General features: G+C 40.5%; 1 long non-coding RNA gene across 2 annotated transcripts in view; it reads left to right on the forward strand.

Annotated features, from left to right (window-relative positions):
- LOC141729679 (uncharacterized) overlaps positions 1-21319 on the forward strand; it is a 254031-nt gene that overhangs the window by 97949 nt on the left and 134763 nt on the right. Inside the window, exon 3 of one of the 2 annotated variants that reach the window (XR_012581081.1) lies at positions 4970-5151. The exons of the other annotated variant lie outside the window; for it this stretch is intronic. This is a non-coding gene — a long non-coding RNA (uncharacterized LOC141729679). The remainder of the gene's footprint in view (positions 1-4969; positions 5152-21319) is intronic. 2 annotated transcript variants of the gene reach the window in all.

Consider the following 21319-nt stretch of genomic DNA (forward strand, 5'->3'; position numbering starts at 1 on the left):
AAGGAAAGATGTCAGGGAGTTAATGAATACTTTTCCAATTCAAGTCAAAAGACAGTAATTCTAGACGTGGATGATAAAGAGGTTTCCACAGCAATAAGTAAAGTTATCCCCCTCTTAGTCTTTCATCACCTGAACTCTGCAAAACTGCAAGTGGCACAGGAGGTTTATATGGTAATATATGTGAGAAAAATCCTGACTGAGCAATCTGCCCTGAGTGGAGCCATAAATGCTCTGTTGCTGTGTAGTCTGCCATAATAATTCAACATTTTTCTTCACAGTTATGACTGTTCCTTTAGCAATGCAATAATTTTTTATTCCATCATAAATGCAGTTTTGGTAAGGCAGAATACTGAAAGTGTATTCATATTTATTCTACACCTTACAAGCTCTATTGGAATTATTTTGGTTTTAGATTCATCTCTTGCTCATGTATCCCACAGCTTTCTTTATGGCACCAAACTTAGAAGGGACTTTTTCCTTGGGTTTCTTTCTGCTTTATGCCATTCACCAAGCCATCAAAATTGAGCATGAATGATTATGAGTCTCCTCACCCCATCCCATATGGCTCAAAATCCCTCAAAAATGAATAGAATCTTTATGAGTAGTTTACAACTGGGAAAACACAAAACAAAGAGGAAATATTAAGCCTGTGGTCAGAGAGTGAATAACACAGTTTGGACTAAAACTCTAATTATTCAAATCTGCAAGACTTAATGAGTAAGGGCTGTGTTGTGTAGACATAAACACTGTACTGAAGTGGGCACTTTGGCAGGACAGGCTTTCATCAGCACTAGACCTCCTCCCTAATGCAAATCCCAGTATTTGACCCAGTATTGGATAACAAACACTCTAACTCATCTCTCATGCCTTGCCCACTTGTATGAATTTTACAAAAAAATGTTTATACTATGAATAATATTTGCAGAGCCGGTTACATAATAGGCAAGCATTAAAACATGCTTGGTAAAATAGAGGGATAAATGAGGGGGTGAAAAGGAAAGAAAATTAAATGGTTAGGAGAAGGTTATTTTTTGGAAAGCAATTTAGTTGTTTTATTTACATTTGTTATTGTTATATTGTTATTTATTGTGTCACAGTTAGTCTTGGCCAGCATAGACATCTATACATACTTCATGCCTAAAACTGAGAACACCAGTGCCCCTCTCTGTGATGATTTAAGGTCTGCCAATATTTGCCTTCATGCATGAACAAACTCAGCCAAAATGGGCTATCTGCAAGAGATGTTTAATCTCACTTGAGATATTACCTTTGGGAAAGCAGAAAAGAAAAGAGATGGCCCAGCTGAGTCAGATCTGATCTAGAAAATAATGGAGGGTGTCTTTATTCAGGGCTTTCTCATAAATACATATATTAAAAATAACAAAAAGAGAGAGGGAGATTGGTCCAAAACAAGAGGGAGCAATGGAAGAGGAAACAGTCCAGTGCTTTCCACTTGAATCCTGCTATGGTCAGGACTCATAAGAAGTGTATCCTTGGTCATTAACGTTCATGAAGTGCTGATTTCCCTTGTGGCTTCCACCCGTCCATCAGCCCTGCAGCAAGGGCTGCCATTCTCACACAGCTGAGCCAAGCAATTGCTGAGAGTGATCCTCCAGCACAACATTTTCTGTCTACCAACCTCTCCCCTCTCCCTAATAGCCCTGAGACAGCCGTGCTCTGTCTGACTGAATGGCCACTAATGGCCCCACTGTTCTTAGCAAGACTTGGCAGATTTGTGTGCCAGGACTTTAAATGTTGCTGTTGTGTTTAGCACTGTTGGGTATACAGTGCAGGGGAAAGGAGCACAGAGCAGCTGGGTGCTCTCAAGCACTTTCCCTTCCTTGTGTATGTAGCTTCTTTACTCACTGTAAATCACCTGAGGCTTGTGTATGCAGCACTCTGCAAGGTGCAAGTAAGGGCTGGTGGGGGTCTCTAGGGTCATTTGGAACAGTTTCTGTGTTGGTTTTCAAAAAACAAAATAATTCTGACATGAGAAAACTTTGACCATCCCATGTTAGGTGTTTTCTGCTTTTCACAGAAGAGCACAGGTGGGTCTGAATCCAAAATTATATAAATCAAAATTTCCTTCACAACCTCACCATTTTTCCACAATCCACACAATTTAAAGTATCAGACCGAAAAAGCCTCATGCTATGTGTTTTATAAACTTTCAGGGAAAGAAAAAGATATCCCTATAAACTGTATTCTATACAGAAGGGGTTTTGACACTCCTCCTAAATGACTAAGGAACAGAGAAACAAAATTGCATGTTAGAAGTAGCCAAGAGATTCTATTAAAAAAAAAAAAAAGCAAACAAAACAAAACTAAATCCCCCCCAAACTAAAGTGGCACTCCTCTGATGGCTGCTGGAGGGAATGTGGGTCTGTGTGTGGGACCTTATATTCACAAACTGGTCATGAAATGGGGTGTCCAAGGAAAGCAGACATTCCTAGAAAGAAAGTCTGGGATTGTTCAAAGTACCTGTATATCCTTAAATGACTCTTAGACAGTCACCAGACCTTTTATTGTCTTTGTTTTTGTCACACCAGGAGGTTTAAAATCACACTTGTGTGGCAACCAGAAGGATAATGGGTAGAAGCAGACTGGGAGTTGAAAATAAGGCAGCCATCCTCAATGGCCAGAGTGCACGCAAGTGCTGCTAATATTCAGCAACTAAAAACAGAACTTTGAACAATTTTCTCTTAGGAAAACACTCAGTAGTTTTTCATCAACTGCTGTAAAGAAACACAGATTAAAAAATAAGTACAGCAAATAGAGAGAGAGTTTTATAAAAAGGCATTTTTATTTGTCTGCCCTAGAACAAACTGGGAAAATCAGGAGGAGGATATGTTTTCATACTACAGAAATCAAATGAAACCCATGGAAGAGATTAGGTTTTTAAAGATTCAAATGCATGTCATCTCACATATACTTTTCTCTCAAAAAAACCCAAACACTTTAATTAGGTATTCTTTTTCAGATTCTCCTTTTTAAATAAGGAAGTCTCCCTTTTTAGACAGAACTATTTTTGCATCTTAAGTGATAAATTGGCTTCTGTAGCCTGAATTCTAAATCTCTGCACTGAAAATCCAGATATGTTTTGGGTTTTATGAATTAAAGAAATGAGTAAAGAAAAAAAGTAGTGCATTAAGACTTAAACTAAATACTTTATCCAGCAGTACATTATATGGAGCCATTTGTGATACTTAAGACATAATATGAGCCAATTTATACTCATTCAGCATCATTTGAGTGTGTCATTTCTGGGTCACTTCATTGCTAGGTGTCACTGTATATGACCATCACATCATCCTCACTTTTCCCCTTTAACAGTGCTGTGCTTCTGTGTGTTTGTACACAGTACAGTGTACAGAAAATTTGCCTTTCTTCCTGAGAAGATATTTCTCCAGGCTGTACCAGTCTAATTTTTAGGAAGGAAATAATTAACCTCGTGCTTCTAGTGAAGACCTCAGTGGCCAAGTGTGGAAAAAGGGGTTCTTCTGTCACCCACCTCATCAGGAAAACCAGCACCTCTTTTTTTTCCTCTTTGCAGCTCTGTTCTTACACTGCACATGTGTAAGTTTGCAAAGGACAAACTTCCCAGACATTTGCTGTCAAGGAGCAGCAGCCACACAAGTCCTTCCCTGATAATCTGGCAATAGGTTGTTGGAACAGAGAAGGAAGTCAGTGATGCTAATAATCCTCCTGCAGCAGGCAGAAGCTGATATTTTAATAAACATTGCCTTTTAATATGAACTTTTTCCCTCTCATGTTAAGAGAATTGTTTATATATAATAAGGGGAAAAAATCCAATTCCCATGTCGCAAAAAAAAATTTTCTTCTGTGGGTCATTGGAGCTGAAAATAAACCAAGCTGGCTGCCTCTGGGGATTTATTGAACTTCAAGTGCCCATGACTTATTCCATGATTACAAAAAGCAGAATAACTTTCAAATTTGCTACATGACAGACTGAAACAAGGTCCTCAATGCTGTTGCATGCTGGGGAGAGAAAAAATGAAATGACCATATCAACTCTAGTACAAAACATGGCTCTGTTTTACTTCCCTAGCATGTGGTGCCTACTGAAGCCAATGGAAAAAGGCTTAAAAAATTATATCTGATTTTAAGAGGAGGAATTTAGAAGTAGCTGCGCATGCACTTCACAAGGTTTGCCATCAGGAAGAAAATGAACTCTTTGTGCATTGAATGTAGTGGATGCAGAAACAAACATGTTGTTAGGAAGTGTTTTTTTGAATATATAAAGACCAAAATGTATGGCAGGACTCTTATCCTGATTCTGTTGAAGGTGGAAGAGAAAAACCATTGCTGCAAGTAGAATGGAGATGGAATAATACTCTTGGAGTGTTTCCAAATGTAATGGTAAAAAGTTCTCAGAAACAAGGAACACTCTGAGCATCACACCTTTCCCTACTCTTTCTGCAACAGCTACTGAAGAGTTAATGGTGCCTCTCCCCTCCCAAGGGGGTAATTAGAATATAGTCCTAGATGAACTGCAAATGGTGTCTTTGTAAGCTGGGGCTGTGCTTGGTTAGTGCCTGCCTATACAACTCTTTGTCCTTAGGGGTTGCACAAATATCTTTTATAGTCAGTAAAACCTAGATCTCTGCTCCTGACTAAGGACTTGTTGTGACATGATAAACACATATTATAGCTTTGGCTTTTGCAAATATTAAAGTGGATGCTATGTGTTGTGCATTATAATATAGTGTTAGCTTTTGCAGAAGTAGCTATAGTTGTGAAATGATAATGAATGCTTTTATTTTTGTAGCTAAATGGCAGTAGTTAAAATATATCAGACATTTGAAGTATATGAAAAGATGAAAATATATAGAAAATATATAGACATATGAAGTATGTCTATACTTCTATGTGAAATAGGTGATGTTGATTTAGAGTACTTGAGGTTAACTTGCAATAACTGAAATAACTAAAGTGTCTGTATGGTCAGATAGCATCTGAGGAATGAGTGTTACCCCTGCCACTGACACTTGGATGTCACCTGCTGAAACCATGGAACAGGGGCTCTTGTGAGGAGGTGACACCAGACCCTCAAAACCACAACCAAGATTGCTGCACAGGATCTAAAAGGCAGATCAGAGGAGGGGCCATGCTAAGAAGCTCCTGAAACAGGTAAACGAGTTTAAAAAATATTTGAATGTGTATCATTATACATATTCAAACATTTTTTAATTTATGAATGTGTTTTTGACTGGTGCAATAGAAAGAAGTGCTGCTGTTACTAGCTTGGGTCCCTCTGGCTACAGCTACTCACCCAGCTCTGTGACTTCTGCTTTCTTGACTTTGTCCCCTGTTGTCCTTACATTTTTAGAAATTCAGCTGAGGACTGGGCTTCATTTCTCACATGTGATGACATTCTTCAGCTGCTTGGAAGCTGCAGCTTAGAATTCTCTAAGTACCTCCTAACTTTCCATAGTTCTGCAAGCCATTGAGGGAACACTGCAACACCTCATTTACACCCCAGATACTGGAAATGTGGGGCACATCTACAAGAGAGTGGGAGGGTGCTGCAGCTTGAGAAGAGGACAAATCATTTTTGTCTTTTTGTATTTGTCTGTGGGGCAGCCCATACTCCTAAGCAGGGGGATGTGTCTGATGACTAAGGCCTGTAGCTCCTCTTGTGAATATATCTGTAGTTGCTTACACATGAGATGGTCCCTGTATAAATTTCAAAGTCTCAAAATCAATGCACTGGTAAGAAGGATAATGGAGGCTAAGGCTGCTTTCATCCAGTCCCTGTTCCACCAGTCTTATTTCATTCATTGCACCTTACTGAAAAAGCTGAAAGAATTAAGTGAAAAAAACTTGAGGGTATCAAAATAATGATATTCTTCTTCAAGAATGAAGATGAGAAAGAATGGCTGATATTTTATACACTTTTTATGCATTTTTGTCTTTCTGGGACAATTATGAAGATCGATTACTCACAATCAGTTCTTAAGGGAATTAATAATTAATTATTAGCATGATGCCCATCTGTTTCTGTATTTGATGGCTGCATGCCACAGTGCCAACTTCTGCAGTGGTGCCCTAGAATCCAAAACAGTGGAATTGAGGTTTCTGGCCCTGGAGAAGCAGAGTGGGGTCAGTGGGGGGAAGGTGCTGATAAAGTCCCTATCCTGGTCAGGTGTGAGAGCTGGTGGGTGGCTGCAGTTCAAGAGCTGGCTCTGGGAGCACAGGTGAACGTGGCTCCCTTCAAAAGGGGCTCCAGTGACTCCTCTTCTATGTAGTCAGAGCTGTAAAGTCATTTGGCTTCCCTGTGCAACCCTGGACTTGTTAAAATAAAATAGAGAGGGAAATGGAGCATTTACAGAGTAGGAAGAGATGTTAGTGGTAATGGTCTGAGTTTCTCACCTTTTTTTAAGTGTTCTTGATTGCTAAATTGCTGTGCTTGATGGAGGAAGGGGAAGAGTTTTCTTTCTGCTCTTTCTGCTAGACAGAATTAGAGGAATGGGAAAGGAGTCAGGAGCAGGGAGCCAAATATTCTGTCTAGTGAAAGTGGTAGTGTCCGTGATTGTGGGTATCCTCTATGAAAGACTGTTCAAGGAAGATGGGAAGGACTGAAAGAAAAAAGGAAGAAGTGGAGGTGTTAGAACTGAAGTATCATCTTTCTCACCTCAGCCCAGTAAGTGAAAATCTGACTTTTAACTTTACCTTCTCTACTGTGTCTATATTTTGAAAACTTCACCTTTAATAGAAGATATGATACCATTTGTTAATGGCTTCTCCAATGGATTTCTCCTTCTTGGAGTCAGATCTCTCACCCATGCCAGTCTGCACTGAACACAGCAACTTTGGGAAAAGCATTCCCCAGAAAGCAGTCTGGCTCCCCTCTGAAGACATTAGGAGTTGTCTACTCATTCTCTGAGTAATCTCATTTCTAACCTACATATGATCTGTGGAATTGGCTATGTAAGAGACTGTGCATCTGGTGTTTGTAAGAAATCCCAGTTTCTGTACAATTTCAGAGTAAAATGCAAAGTAGTGTGAAGAGTAGACTGAAAAAAATAATTAAATGGAATTAAGATTCAGGTCTAGCTTTTTCCACACTTATTTCAAAGTCTGTTGTCATAGCTACTGCAGCATAAGGCTGGCTTAGTTTGTTCACTTTTTCTTTAAAGACATATTCACCTTTTTAAGAAAATTGAAGTAACTAAGCAAATACCTGGAGAGAAAAAATCAAAGCTGTCCTTTGTGCAGCCATAATTTTATCATGATTTATTATTTGGATCAGGGATATTCAGCCTTTATCAGATGGGAGCCCTTTGTTCCTCAGGCCACAAAGCTAGAAAATAGTTCAATGAATATTAAAGTAGTCTGTAGAGCAAAACAGTTGCAAACTTTTGCAAAGGGTCAAAATTCAGCACGGCTTTGTCCCCTCGGTCTCACTTGCTAACATAAGTTATCTAAATATATTATTATGGCCTCAAACTTTTGGCTTCTAGGAACAAAATAGCATTTTTATTTCTAAACTCAGGAGGTACCCAAGGTTTAGACATATCTGAAAAGATTAACCTTTGAAATTTGGCTTAGGCCATGGCAGATACATGGCATTACTTAGCTCTTTATTTATACTGCTCACCTTATATCAATCTATTCCTCTAGAATTAATTTTTACATCCCATTATTGGACAATAAAGATGAAGCATTTTTGCTTAGGAAAAATTGTGGTCTTTAGATTGGACTGGAAGTAGGAAGTCAATGATTATTTTATGGCAGGTCAGGCATTATTTCTGTCCCCTGTATGAGTCAGGTGCTGTGCCTTGCCTGTGAGCTGGCTGCTGTCCCCTTTGTCCCCCTCTCCTGTCCCCTGTCCCTGTGCATGGCTCATTTCTTGGGCCAGGTTCCTCAAGCCCAGGGCACCTGGGCCCTGAGCTGAGCTGGACCCTGGCTTACACATCTGGGGAATTCCCTCTGGCCAAGAACTGCTTCTTATACACAATATGTCAAATAATGGGCACTGGCAGAGATCTTATCTCTCATTGCCGTAATGATCTGACAGATGGGTGTCTTATCTCAAGAAAAGATGGAGAAAGGAATGTCTTGCTGTGCAGATAGGGAATATCTCTAAACCCCATGTGTCATCCACAACTTGATAACTTACTTTGTTTCTTTTTTGCCTAGTGGCAAGTAGTTTTTCCTTGCCCAGTGTTTTTGAACTATCATGTGAATACTTTGAATCATAATTTAGTCAGATTTTTTAATGTTCCTAAATCTATAATTTCATATATGTGGTTTCCTAAAGTTCCCTAAAGCCAATAGCTGCTTTATTCCTTTACAGGGAAAATTTTTTTCTATAAAAGTGAGTGAGAAATGAGGGGGAATCAAATAGGCTGTTAATCAGCTTCAAGACAGTTTTCTAGAACTTTCAACCAGGCAAGTCTCTGACAAGAGGCAAAGCATTGATTGTGTAAAATGCTTGAGCTTGCAGATAATCCTGAACCTATGAGATATCATTTGTAAGAACTGAAATCCATGCCATATTGAGCTTTCTGCTCTCTTTCAACATGGTTATTTAACTTGTTTGCTGTCCATAGGCTCTCTTGCTGGCTTACAGATATGTATATACTTCACTGGATCTGGACCTAATTAAGCAAATTCCATCTGGTTTTGCCCCTGGCTTTTCTGGCTGATAGTGATGCAGTAATTCATGGGGACTGTATTTTCCCAGTTTTTACCCAGTTCTAAAAAATGAGATTATTAACTGTGTTTTCTTGTGCACTCTTTCAAGGCACACAAAGTGGTTCTTCACACAATATACAGAGAAATAAATAAAGGTTTAATGCAGTATTTTACATATGGCAATAGTTACATGCTGTATATTGCTAGCTATGAAATTACCAACTCCAAGTGAAAGTTCTTTCATTTTCTTAATTGTAATGTTCTCCTGCTCTGGAGCTTGGCTCTCCTTAAGCACAATCCTGCAAATAAACACACTGTTGGTTAACTGGCTGGGCTGTGCTCCTGCTATTTTGAGGTTTTTTGTCCATTTTAAAGCTGAATATACCTGTTGCTCCATATTTTGTTTTAAAAAATGAAGATTCCTATGGCAATAACAGCAAGCATGGGTGGGTTTGTGTGCTTTGGTGCAAGGGTTGGTTGGTGAAATGCTTAATTATCAAGCTTTAAAAGAATTGGATGCTGTGCTGGGGATGGGAGGGGCAATATGCAAATACAGGTAAGCAAGCATGCAATTACCTATTGATGTCAAAGGGAAATTTTGTAGAAAAATCAGAGTTTTTGTCGAGCAATCACTTTTTAAAGAAACTAATTGAGCCATGTTTTGATGTGAGGCTAAAAATACTAAATGCACACCTGCTCTTTCTTCCTCCTAGACGTTTTTTGTGCCTAGCATAGCACGGATGGTTTGGTTTCCCTTACACCTGGCTGCTTGAGGGGTGGGCAGGGAGATGGATTTAGCAGTGCCTATCCCCCTTCATGTTAGGCAGCATCTCTTTAGTATTTAAAGATTTGTTTCAGCTTTTCTTGTGCTCCCTCTGGCTGGCTGAAAGGCTCTCCTGGCAGACTGAGATGCCATGTGAGTGAGAGGCTGTGAGAATCTACAAAATTAGAGGGTTTTGGGAAAGCTGAAAAATTATGGCCTCAGAGATAGCAGAATTATCAGAGATAGCAGAGCTATGCAACAGCCATGAGATAGGTCAGCAGAAAAAGAATTTAAACTGTAGAAAAGCAAGGACAAATAGAACAATGGCCTGTGTATTAACGCTTGTTTAGAATAACTCTCTTAGCTACAGAAAAGTTTATCTAGCAAGATATTAGGAAGGCGAAAGCTTAATAATGGGGCTCTGTGCATTGTGTTTTAAGGCTTACAAGCAGGTATTGTATTCAAAATAAGCAAGCATTGTTTAACCAAAGGTACGTGTGCTTATTGTGGTTGGATAGAACTACTGTCAATGTGCTTTTGCTTTGTGTGATTGGTCAAGAAGTTTATAAAGTGAGTTGTAACATTAAGTTCTGTGTCTGCTGCCTGGAATGTGACCTGCTGGCGTCTTCCCATTGTCATAATCATGTAATGAGACTGATGCTGGAAAATAAAACAGGTCAAGGCGCGTTCCCAGCAGCCCCATCTCGTTTGTGGTCTGTAAATAGCCCCCCTTGCCGGGCTCCCAGAGGATGGGGTTGATGGCAGCCCAGACATTAACCTCAGGAGGATGGGGTTAATGGCAGCCCAGCCCACCCAGAGGGCAGCTCCATGTACACCCCTTGTACAGCACAAAGTGCTTTCCCCTCACCTGCTCTTGGGGCTGTGTGTGCTTGACTGGTGCAGACGACACTGGCAAGAGAGACGAGTGTGCACCAGGGCCCCCTGGCACAGCATTGCAGCCTCCTCTCCTTCTGCAAGCATCAGGGCCAGCCCACAGTCAGCAACACTGCTGTGCCCCAAGAGTCTTAATTCAGCTACCTTGCGCTTCACAAAATCTCTAATGTCACTGAAAAAAGCTTTGGAGTCAACGGTAATGAGAAATTTTGCTTCTCAGCTGTCTCTGTGTTGCTATGATGTTAGTATGGCCAGATATAAAAAAATGCTGGGCAGCTGATCACATCTGAAAGGACAAATTTTGGATCTGTCTCCTTTTTTTGTCTCTGAGGAGTCAGTGTCCCCCATTGCTGCTCCAAAAAGGCTCCTGGGAACATCTCCTAGGAACATTCCTTCACGAGAAGAAGAAATCCCTCTTGAGAGTGTAGATCTTAATGGTGATATGACTCTAGGATAGATTTCTACTATTTTATATCTTTTCCATCTCTGCCATAACAAGATGACCAGAGAAAATTTGGGCTGCAGCATCATGGCCAATATTTTTGCCCAAGCTGTCCTTTAAGCAAAATAGAATTGCTGCAATAGCTTCTGTGCCCTGTCTGATTTAGTAGAACTAAAACTTGCTTGGTTTTATGAGAATAAATGAGTAGTCTGGAGTAGCTTTAGAAGGAGGAAGACAAAGCTGTCTTTGCTAGTAACAGAACTGGATGAAACATGCTGTATTTGAAGGTTTAGATCATTCCTGGAGTCATGGCAATGACACTTTAGGCAGTTGAACTGTATTTTTCTGGTCAGATTTGTAGATATTGAAGGCTTAATATTTCATTTGACGATTTAGCTTTAAAAAACAATCTACCTCCCAATGAACACGACTTTTCTTTGGTAGCAAAAAAATCTAGCTGCTTTCTCCTCACTTTGAAAGTTCAGTCATGGTCTACCATTTATGAGAAAAATTCTTAGTTGGCCAAGATAGGAGGGGAGCTCTAAAATAATCCATCAAGTACCAAGAAGGAGGAACTAGGAGATTTCAAACTCTGTTTAAAATATTCCATTAAAGCTAGAAAAATCATAAGTTCAGAGTCTTAAACTGAGATAATATTTCTGGTTTGGAACTTTTATTAAGATGTTGAAAACAGAATATCTTCAAATATAAGAAGATAGGCTGTATATGTAGAAAATAAGGCTGTAACTGGGTTTTATAAGCTGTTATGCCCTCCTGCAGAGGAAAAAAAAGGTGACGAATTTATTTACACATATCAGTGGCAAATCTACCAGAAAAAGAATAATATCAGTCATCATGAAGGTGGTTAATGATGAACTTTTACAGGGTAAAACTCAAAATTTCTAGTTAGTTGGTGACAGAGACTCCGCCTTTATCTGAGGTGTTCTGAATGACCACTTGGCAAACATCCCTGAGAACGCAGAGTGTAGGCTGGTGACTTAGGTGCATAAGTTAAACAGCAACAGCTCAGCAAATGCTCCTTGAGCTTTTTCAGCAATAAAATATTTGGATGGTTTTATGTGGGATATTTTTTAGGTAAGTGACTTGTTCTGTCCCAGAAATATCCCAGTAGGTGCTCATCAATTTTAAGAGATATTTCTAACTGTATTAATATTTTGTGTGGTTGTCCCCATAAATTCAAATTCCTTTTCTAAATGGCATGTCTCATCCTTTTCATTTTTAATCCTTGAATATTTTGTCAAGACATTGTGTTTTGACCTTGTGCCCCCATTAAGCACTGAGAGCAGTTATCACAGGTGGGAATCTTCACCTCCTGTGATCCCTGAGCAGTGTAAAGCGCTTGTTCAAGATCACTGCTCGTGTCTCTCTTTCATCTGCATGTGTAAGCACACCTACTCTTCCAAACAGAGCAACAGTGCTCCATCGGTAGCTCAGCAAATCCCATCTCTGTGTCCCCAGGCTGATTTCAGTTCAACAGTTCCCACCTCAAGGTGCCCAAGGGTGGGGGCTGCAGGCAATCCAATGAACCATCTCAATGGCACAAATTCAACATTCAATATAAATTCAATTCAAGAAATTCAAAATAAATACAATAAATTCCAACATTACTCAGGTGTGTGCCAGCCCCTGCACTGGCATTTTGCTTCTTTAATAGGTAAAAAGGTTTCACAGCTTGGGCACTCTGTAGGTGGGCAGTGAGCAGTGTGGATGACATAGAAGTCTTAAAGAAGGTTATAACAAAAGTCAGCTTAGGTCATCCCATCCTCTGTTAATTTCTAGTGCTGGCAGGTACCTCAATCAAAAGTGTGGTGTGAGGAGAAAAAGGAGACTGTGGTATTCACATAAAGGAGGGCAGGCTGTGGGTGTTTGACCAAAAAGCACTACAGAGAGCAGAGCTGTGCACAAGAACCCATCCTGAGGCTCCTGAAGAAATCTGCTCAGTTTCTAAACTCATTGGAAGGGAGGAAACAGAACATGGGTTCTTTGTGGCACTCTCATGTGAACAGGAGGAAAGCAGATAAGTTGTTGATTACTTGAGCTTATTTTTTCTTTCTAAAGAATAATAGCTTCACAGAAAATCAATTTTCCCAAGGAAGCAGCCAAGGGATAGCCAAGACAACAAATAAAAAATGTGTTTTGCAGGTAGAATTAGTACAGCCATAAAAAATGTGTTTTGCTGGTAGAATTAGGACACTGGGGGATGGGATCTTAATGGGAAATTCAACATTAGAAAAAAAGCCCATCAGAATAGCTGAAGAAAATATGTGAAGAAAGCAGATATAAAAAAGTTCTATAAAAAGCAGTTTGAACATAGATGGTAATCCCAAAGACCTGCAAATAGGAAACCAACCAACCTCTATGCACCCCACTGCTGCTGGGTGCAGGGAAAGCCAGGTGTGCTGCTCAGGCAAGCTCAAAGAGATAAAAAATAAAAAAATAAATTTCTTACTGGTCTATAAAATCCTCAGCTAATGTCAAGGCAAAAGTAAACTGCATGGCAGAGGTGAAAGAGAGAGGGGCAATTCAGCTTGTAGCACAAATACATTTTTGAGATGTGGTAGAGAAGCTGTTTCCTCTGCACAGCAGGGACCAGCACTGATATGCACAAGAGAAAATGTTACCAGCTAGGTGCTGTGTGGCACAAACATCACAAAAAAAAGGCACTGGGGGGGAAATAACCCTGTTATTTTTCTAGATGTGTGTTTACTCAGGGTAGTCTGCTTGCCCACTGCAAAAGCTTCAAGCACAAAGCTGACTCCCATTAGGAGTAATGCCAAAAGTGATGGATGATAATGAAATGAAGGAATTTTTGCCAGGTGATGTGTGGCTATTTTAAGAAATTATAGATGTGACCAAGACATGTGAAAATCATCAAAAGGATGATACAGAAATTACCCAATTTATCCAAACAAATGGAAACTCTTTGGTGCTGGCTTTGGCTAGAGTTTTTCCTTCACTGCAGCCAGTACAAAACTGTGTTTTGGATTTGTGCTGGAAACAGTGTTGATAAAACAGAGATATTTTAATTAATCCTGGTCAGCACTTCCAGCTAGAGCCTTTTTTGCTCCTCACCCCACCAGTGAGGGTCTGGGGGTGCACAAGGGGCTGGGAGGGGACACAGCCAGGACAGCTGATGCCAAGTGACCCAAAGGATTGCTCATATTCTATGTGATATCATGCTCAGCTCATAAAGCTGGAGAAAGAAAGAATGGGGGAGGGATATTTGGAGTGATGGTATTTGTCTTTTCAAGTGACCATTGTGTACAATGAAGCCCAGATTTCCTGGATGCCCGTGAGAAGTGGGGAATGATTTCTTTGTTTTCCTTAGCTTTCCTTTCCTTTGCTTGCATGCATGGCTTTTGCCTGTTAAACTGCCTTTAACATAACCCTCTCATTTTCTCCCTTTTACGCTTTGGATTCCCTTCCCCATCCCATCCAGGGGTGAGTGAATGAGTGGCTGGGTCGTGCTTAGTTTTTGGCTTGGATTAAACCATGACTTTTGTACAAAACTGTAAAAATATGTTTATGCTAGTCTTGGTTAGATAACTGGGAGTCTTATATTTAATTTGGTTCAGCTGGGCAAAAAAGAGAGAGAATTTATTGCTTTCAAACCTCCATTTGGTTGATGATATTTCAAGGGCTGACTGCTCAGCAAAAGAGACATTCCAGAGATGATACCATGTAGATTTTGCATATGGCAGGATCTCAGAGAAGCACGGGATAAAACTGCTTGCATGGCTACAAAGGAAGGGAAGTGAAATGTTGAAAGTGATTAGAACAAGAATTATTTCTGACCTTTGGAAATCAGCCTAGGAGTGATTAGACACCGCTGTTGTCACTCCAGCAAAGTAGAAAACAAAGCACTTGTGTAACACATCAGGGACATGTTGGGTGTATCTCTAAGGAGCAACTGAGACATAGAGAAGATTTTCTGAAGATAACTAAGCTTAGAAAGCAGAATGTGTTGTAGCTGGAGAAGTTATCGTTGCAGAAAACCTCTTTGGTGGGGTTTGGCTCATGGCTGGAGAGGTGAGCTCTGCTGTCCTTAGCTCTTGTCCCTGGCTGCAATAAACACTTCAGGGTGCTGCTGCAGGAGGAGTGTGAATGTGGAGCTGTGTGGGTAAAGTATATAACAAAATACAAAAAAGGTGCTCTCAGCACAGCTGCAGCTTTTACATTGCTGAGGTTGCTGTGTTTGATCTTGAGCCCACAAAGGTGAGGCCTAAGGTGCAATATTGTCCTGGAAAGAATTTCCAGTGGCCAATCAGTTCCTGCACTGTTTCAGAGAGATTGAAATAAAATCAACAAGAACAAAAGATAAAATGTGAAGTCTTTGAGAAGACTCAAAGGAACAAGTGAATGCAATACAATAACTGTTCTGTATAAAGATGTCAGAAATAACAAAAAAAAAAAAAAAAGATGAATGTTTATGTAATTGTCCTGAAAACAGCAATGAAGGCAAGATTTCCTGTAATGCATTCAGGGCAAGGTAATATCCACCTGGTGCTGTGCCATTTTCACTGTGATTAGTAGATTGCATGAGCTCCTGAAAAATTTCAGTGGTTTTCACTTCATCTTCTATGGGCAGGCAGAAAAAAAATCTCATGGCCCAGAAAAGCAAGTGAGCACAGCTGGAGGAGAGGCTCCAAACTTCTTAATTTTGCAGAGCATTCAAACAAAACCTTTGCGGCCAGAGATTCACCCTGCAATTTGTCATCCTGAGAAGGGTGCTGTAGTAAATAAGCCCTGCAAGCATCTCTCCTGATCCCCAGCATTACCAGTGGTAAAAGAAAGATGCATATTGTGGTAAAAAGAAAGATGCTGGTATGGAGGAAGGCAGTGAAGATCCTGGTATAATAAAATACCATAGGTTGGGAAGCTCTGAATAGAAACTTCATAGGAATGGGAAGCTGATGTATCTGGAGTTCAGTAGCAAAGTGACTGAGTCCATGTGAATTAAGGGAATAAAAATCTGTCTAAGTGACAGGTCAGACACCTGAAGACTGGGCTCCTGAGAAACCATGAGCAAGCACCCAGTGGGCAGAGAGGACACTCTGCAATTTCTCTGCCACCACCCAGTCCTTGCATGCTGCTGATGGCCATGTGCTGGCTGCACAGCCCTGCTCAAGGAGTGAAAGCCTCGTGGTGCTGCTGCATGAGATGAACATGCAGCTTTGTTAGTGATGCACCTCCTCCCTGCCTGGGGGCCTGAAGTTATATACTGTACTTATGCCCACAGTGCCCAAATAATTGTAATCAGGTCCTTGTTCTTCTGCCCCTGCTTTAGGTCAGCCTTATTTCATTCAGTACTCTGACATCAGCTCACTAACAATGCTTAAGAATCCTGTGAGCTCCCACACAGCTGGTTTTTTTTTTTTTTGTTTTCTTTTTTAATTCAAAACTAATCCTTACCTGCAGATGGCAATGGTTGATTCTGTGGGAGGAAGGCAATCCATGGCTCAGGAAAAGATCAAAGCATCTGCAGGTCATTGCTGACAGGATCCGTGCATTGAGTGTCCTTCCCAGTCCCTTGAAAATTCCTGGAAAGCATTTCTGCAATGCTTTCAAGGCAGTAAAAAATTGCAGGGCAAACGTGGTAGAATGGGAAGAAAATGGAAATAATGATGAAGAGAGCATAGTAATCCAAATAGTGAAAATGCTACTATTGAAAAGAATAAGAAGAGTTGTTTTTTTAAAGTTGAAGAAATTTCATTCAAAAGGTGGTTGCATATATCAATGTTTGCCTGATACTTCACAGGACATGTAATACAGTTTTTCAGTAGTGATGGCCAGGAAAGCAAATGCTGTCATTAGGGATAGCTTGGGTGGAGAGCAGATAAAAATATTGAATTATGAAAATGTAGAAATTTTGAAGATCTCAGAGATTAAATTAATAGGTTTATGAATATTTGTTCACAGCCTAAAAGATAAAATCAACATTTAGCTGCTATGCTATGGGAAATTTAATTTGAAAGATTCTCTTCCTTCTTTCCTGCAGGCATTCATTTACCTGTACTGAGATCAACTTCCCAGCCCGTAAATAAGCAAGTAAATAACAGGGCTTTCCACATCAACAGAGGGGGTTGGTGGCAGAGGTACTGTGAGCAAAGGGGAAAGGACACTTTAGAGACAAAAGCCACCTTCTCCAAGTCTGAGTGCAGGGAGAGAGGGCTTGTGTTCGGCCAGCTCGTGAAGTTCAAAAACAAGGTTGAAAGGAGAAGGGAAATGTTGAGAAGATGGTGAGGAAGGGGTTTGCAGTGACTGAGGGGTGACAGCTGGACTCACATGAGAGAGATCAGCCCCAGCTGCATCTTCTTCAGGTCTGGGTCTCTCTGTGCTGGGATCAAGTGCTTCCCTTTGCTCCCGATGGGCTGCCCTGCTGAGACACATCAGACTCACTCTGTCCTGTTCCTTGCCTGCCTTTGAACAGAGCCCTCATCACCTACTAAAACACCTCTGGATAGGAAAAACCCCTGTTTTTAAGCTAGTGCCTACAAAATTCTCCAGACTGTGTGCTCTGTAAACAGCAAGGTGATTTGAGCATAGAAATTAAGGAATCTCTGTCACACACAGGAGTGGATTGCAATTCTGGCTTGGACTGTTGTAACTTGATTTTGTCTTTTCTCTGTACCTAATGCACTTATTTCATACTCACACTTATTTCACTCTCTCAATTTTTCTGCTAGAAAATAATTAGTTGTCTCAGTTGCAGTTTTGCAATTCCCCAAAGCCAAGGAAGTTTTCTTCCTTCAGTACCTGCTTCTATCCAGCCTACGTTGTGTATCTGAGCTAGTGAATTGCACAGAAGCTGAGTTAACTGCTTTGTGTCACTTTATTTAAGCTCTAGTACTTTACACGCAAGCTGAGTATGATATTGGAGGCAATCAACCTGAAGACAACACCAATAGTTTCAAATAAGCACCCTATTAAGAAGAGTTTTTAGCAGTGTCCTGGTATTTGTTCTGAGATCAGGACAGGGGAGCCTTCGGGCAACAACGTTATTGTTAGAAAGTGATTGTCTTGGTTTCAGTTCTGTCTTTTCTCAGGGCTCAGTTATCTTAGTTTTGTGGTTGGCTGTTTGTTTGTTTTTCCTTTCTCGTTTTTGTTTTGTTTTGTTTTGTTTTTCTTCCTAGCTAAGTCTTTTCCAGCTCATTTCCTGCACATGGCTCCCTTTCGAAATGTGAGGTAGAACAGCAGAACTCTCTGGTGTTACAAGTGCTTTCAACCATTGTTTCCCCTTGGCATCCCCCATGAAATCCTTTTCATTGAGTCTCTGGGCTGGTGGTATTCACTGCACAGGCTACTGCCAATTGTGCACATCTTCACTTTGAGCTTTGTAGGTGACTTCTTGAAATCTCTTTGGAAAAACTTAAATGAGTCCTGTGCTCATGGCTGAGAAGTTGTTTCATTCTAACAGTACAGACCATTTTCTTATTAGGAATTTGTCTAGGTTCCCAAATTCATAAGATGGCTTTCAGAACTCTAAATCAACTGTATGTTTGAAAAACCCCAACATAGGCAAACAATTCTCCTCTTCCCCCCACAAAAAACCAAACCACCCCTCTCTTATCTCTTTTGTATACACAGTGGTCCCCAGATGTGGAAGTACACTGTGTTAGGCCCCTAAACACTCTAAGAGGTCAGATCCTTTAATGTACAAGATGTTCCTTTTCTCTGCCATGAAGTTTGCACGTTAACCTTGTCAGAGGCCTTTAACCTTCTCTACTCATGGCTCTCAGTGATGAAGATCTTGTCTCTTGCTGTCTTTCATTTTTTCTTTTTTTTTGGTGTTTCTTCCCCCTTCCTCCTCCTCCTCCTCCCCTGCTTTTTTCCCATTTTTGCCTGAGCTGTTGACTGTTCTGAGGGGTTTTTAACATTTTGAAATGCTTTCCCCTGTCACACTCTCAGTATAGAGCCAAGGTGCACACTGGATCTGCTTCACCCATTGTCTGCTCAGCAATGCCCAAATGTCCCTGCAGTAAAACACCAGCATTCCTAGCTGCCTTTTGCCAGGGCTGTTTAAAACATCAGCATTCCCAGCTGTTTTTTGCCAGGGCTGTTTAAAGCACAGCTCTCTACAGCTGGCACAGAGAGTTTTGGTAAAGAGGCAAAGCCAAGCCCTAAGGGAGTTAGGGGAACTGAGAGCTTTTGCACAGAGAAGCAGCAATTTTTCTTGGAAAACGCTGGAGCTGATGGACTCTGTGGGAAGCCTGTGGGCCCTGCAGCAGTTAGTGGCCATACAGACTCATCACTTCTTTGGTGACCTGAAGTCATTTATCAGCTCAGCATTTCATTGCAGCCTATTTAAGCTGACAGTGATTTAGCTCGATAACTAAAATTAGCCAGTGTCACTGTCACAAATATCTTGATACTTGCAGCCTAGCAGAATTTAAAAAGACACTTTTCCTACCCTGTCAGGAAGGCCTTGTTCTTCTAAGAGACTTCTGAGTTTCTGAGAACCAGGATCCCAAGCTGGCATGCAGCCAAAGCAGTCAATTATATTTCAGGTAACCACAACTTCTCAGGTGCCTCCTCTTAGGCATCCTTGTGTTTTGATCTTCAGTACAGGTCTCAAACTACTGAAAACAGCTTGTTTTATGATGGGGAGTAAAAAAATATCAGTACCTTAAGCCAAAGAGCCAAGGATTGAATTACCATCAATATGATTTGCCTTCCAGAGAAGGACTGAGGAACATTGGCAAGAGAGTGTGCAGAGACCTGGCTTGAAGTCTCCCAGCTTGGCTTGTGCACTGCTTGAAGTGCTTGCCCACTGCACATTTAGCACTCTCTCATCTGCCAAATGCTACTATTAAATTTTTTTCTTTATTTTTTTTTCTCTTAAAGCTGCTCTCAGTTTATATATTCCAATCTGTAGCCTGAACCTCAGCTGATCACACTACAGATTGCCTCTTGTTGATGGTATCTATTGTGCCTTTCCTAACTCACAACCTGGAAAGGATTGGAACCAGCGCCCTCAGACCAGCCCTTAGAGTGAAACTGTTTTGCAATAGAGTTTCAACTGGACTCTTCAGACAGCAAAAATTCTTTTATTGCCACAAGGATCCCTTAGCTAGTGCCCAAAGTTTTATTCTGTCTCTTTGCATTGTTTTGTCTCACTCTAATGGGGAAAAAGGAAATGAATGTTTTCTTTGTTAGGAAATGAGAAGTGACAAACATTAAAAAATTATATTGTTGTATAACATCTTAAAATATTTGACATTTAACAATGTTTACAAAGAATAATATTATCAACTGCATATTTTCGAAGAGCATAATTACTTGTGCATGTTTGATGAAAAATCAAACAGGAATATATAGTGATTTAACCAAATAAGCATTCAAGCATCATGGATGCACACAGGATTAATAATAACATAGAAAAATATTTCCTTTAGGGAAAGTATGGAAAGCTGCCATGTTGTTCCTCTTCCTATTTTTACTTCCTGAAACACTAAACTCTTCCAGTTCTGCTTTGCAAGAAGACACATTACACTTGGAATCTGCATGCAGTAAGAGGGAAAACCCTGATGGGGGACAAGCACTTGCCATAAATTAGCAGCTTTATGAATATTTGAGTTGGTTGCACTCCTGGAGCATCCTAGTGGGTCAGCTCTGCTGTGGCTGCACAAATGTGCCTCTCTGTGGTGTGCAAGCACTGTGAGAAATGGATCCAGGCTGACTGGAGGCAGGCTCTCTCTGCACTGATTAACATCTGAGCATGGTGTAGGGGAAGATTAAAATGAGGATAAAGGGTATTTTGTGTTAAATTATAAAAGAAGAACATGCTGTATGAATTGCTCTCCTGTAGTTTTCATTGTGCGTGTATGTAATGAGATAATGCATGTTAATCTGCATTAATCAACCAGGAATATGTTAAAAAAAAAGTTTACCTAATTTCTTCCTCTTGTGGGTGGCATTTGTAAAGGTTCCAAATACCCTGGACACGGTCCTTTCAAGTAAGACTTGAAAGTGTAATAGCTGTGAACTCAACAGCCTGTTTCACCTCAGAAGCTCTGAGTAATTTACAAGCAGCCTATTCCTAAGGTGTGAAAGTGTTACTACATCACCTACAACTGCATGAGGAACCAGCAAGGCATGCTGGTCACTGTCTGTTTTTTGTTGTTGTTGTTGTTTCCTATTGTATAGACAGAAATTTTTGGGTTTAGAATGAGAGAGATGACCTGAGAAAGTCAATGTAAGAAGTCAGTGTCGAGTTCCAGGAAACAAGGGTAATTAATAGAAGATTAAGTAATGAAGGGCTAAAGCTCTGTGCAAAGGGGCTTGGATGACATCATGAACTTGAAATGCAGAACAGCAGAGACTTTCATTTTTTTAGAGCCCTGACTTAGAATTTTCCTTCCCTGAACACTGAATTTTTACTAATAAAGCATAAGAGTGTGTAGGCAGCCTATTTCTGTCTCCATTGTTATGCTGTGCTGAAAATACAGCAAGTCCCAGGGCTGATGTTGTTGGTGAAAGGAGCTGTTGTGAGAGAATTGTGGGGTTTTTGGTCACACTTCTAACAAAACAGCTGCTAC

This window comes from Zonotrichia albicollis, chromosome 7 (assembly GCF_047830755.1).
Source record: "Zonotrichia albicollis isolate bZonAlb1 chromosome 7, bZonAlb1.hap1, whole genome shotgun sequence".
NCBI classification, from domain to species: Eukaryota; Metazoa; Chordata; class Aves; order Passeriformes; family Passerellidae; genus Zonotrichia; species Zonotrichia albicollis.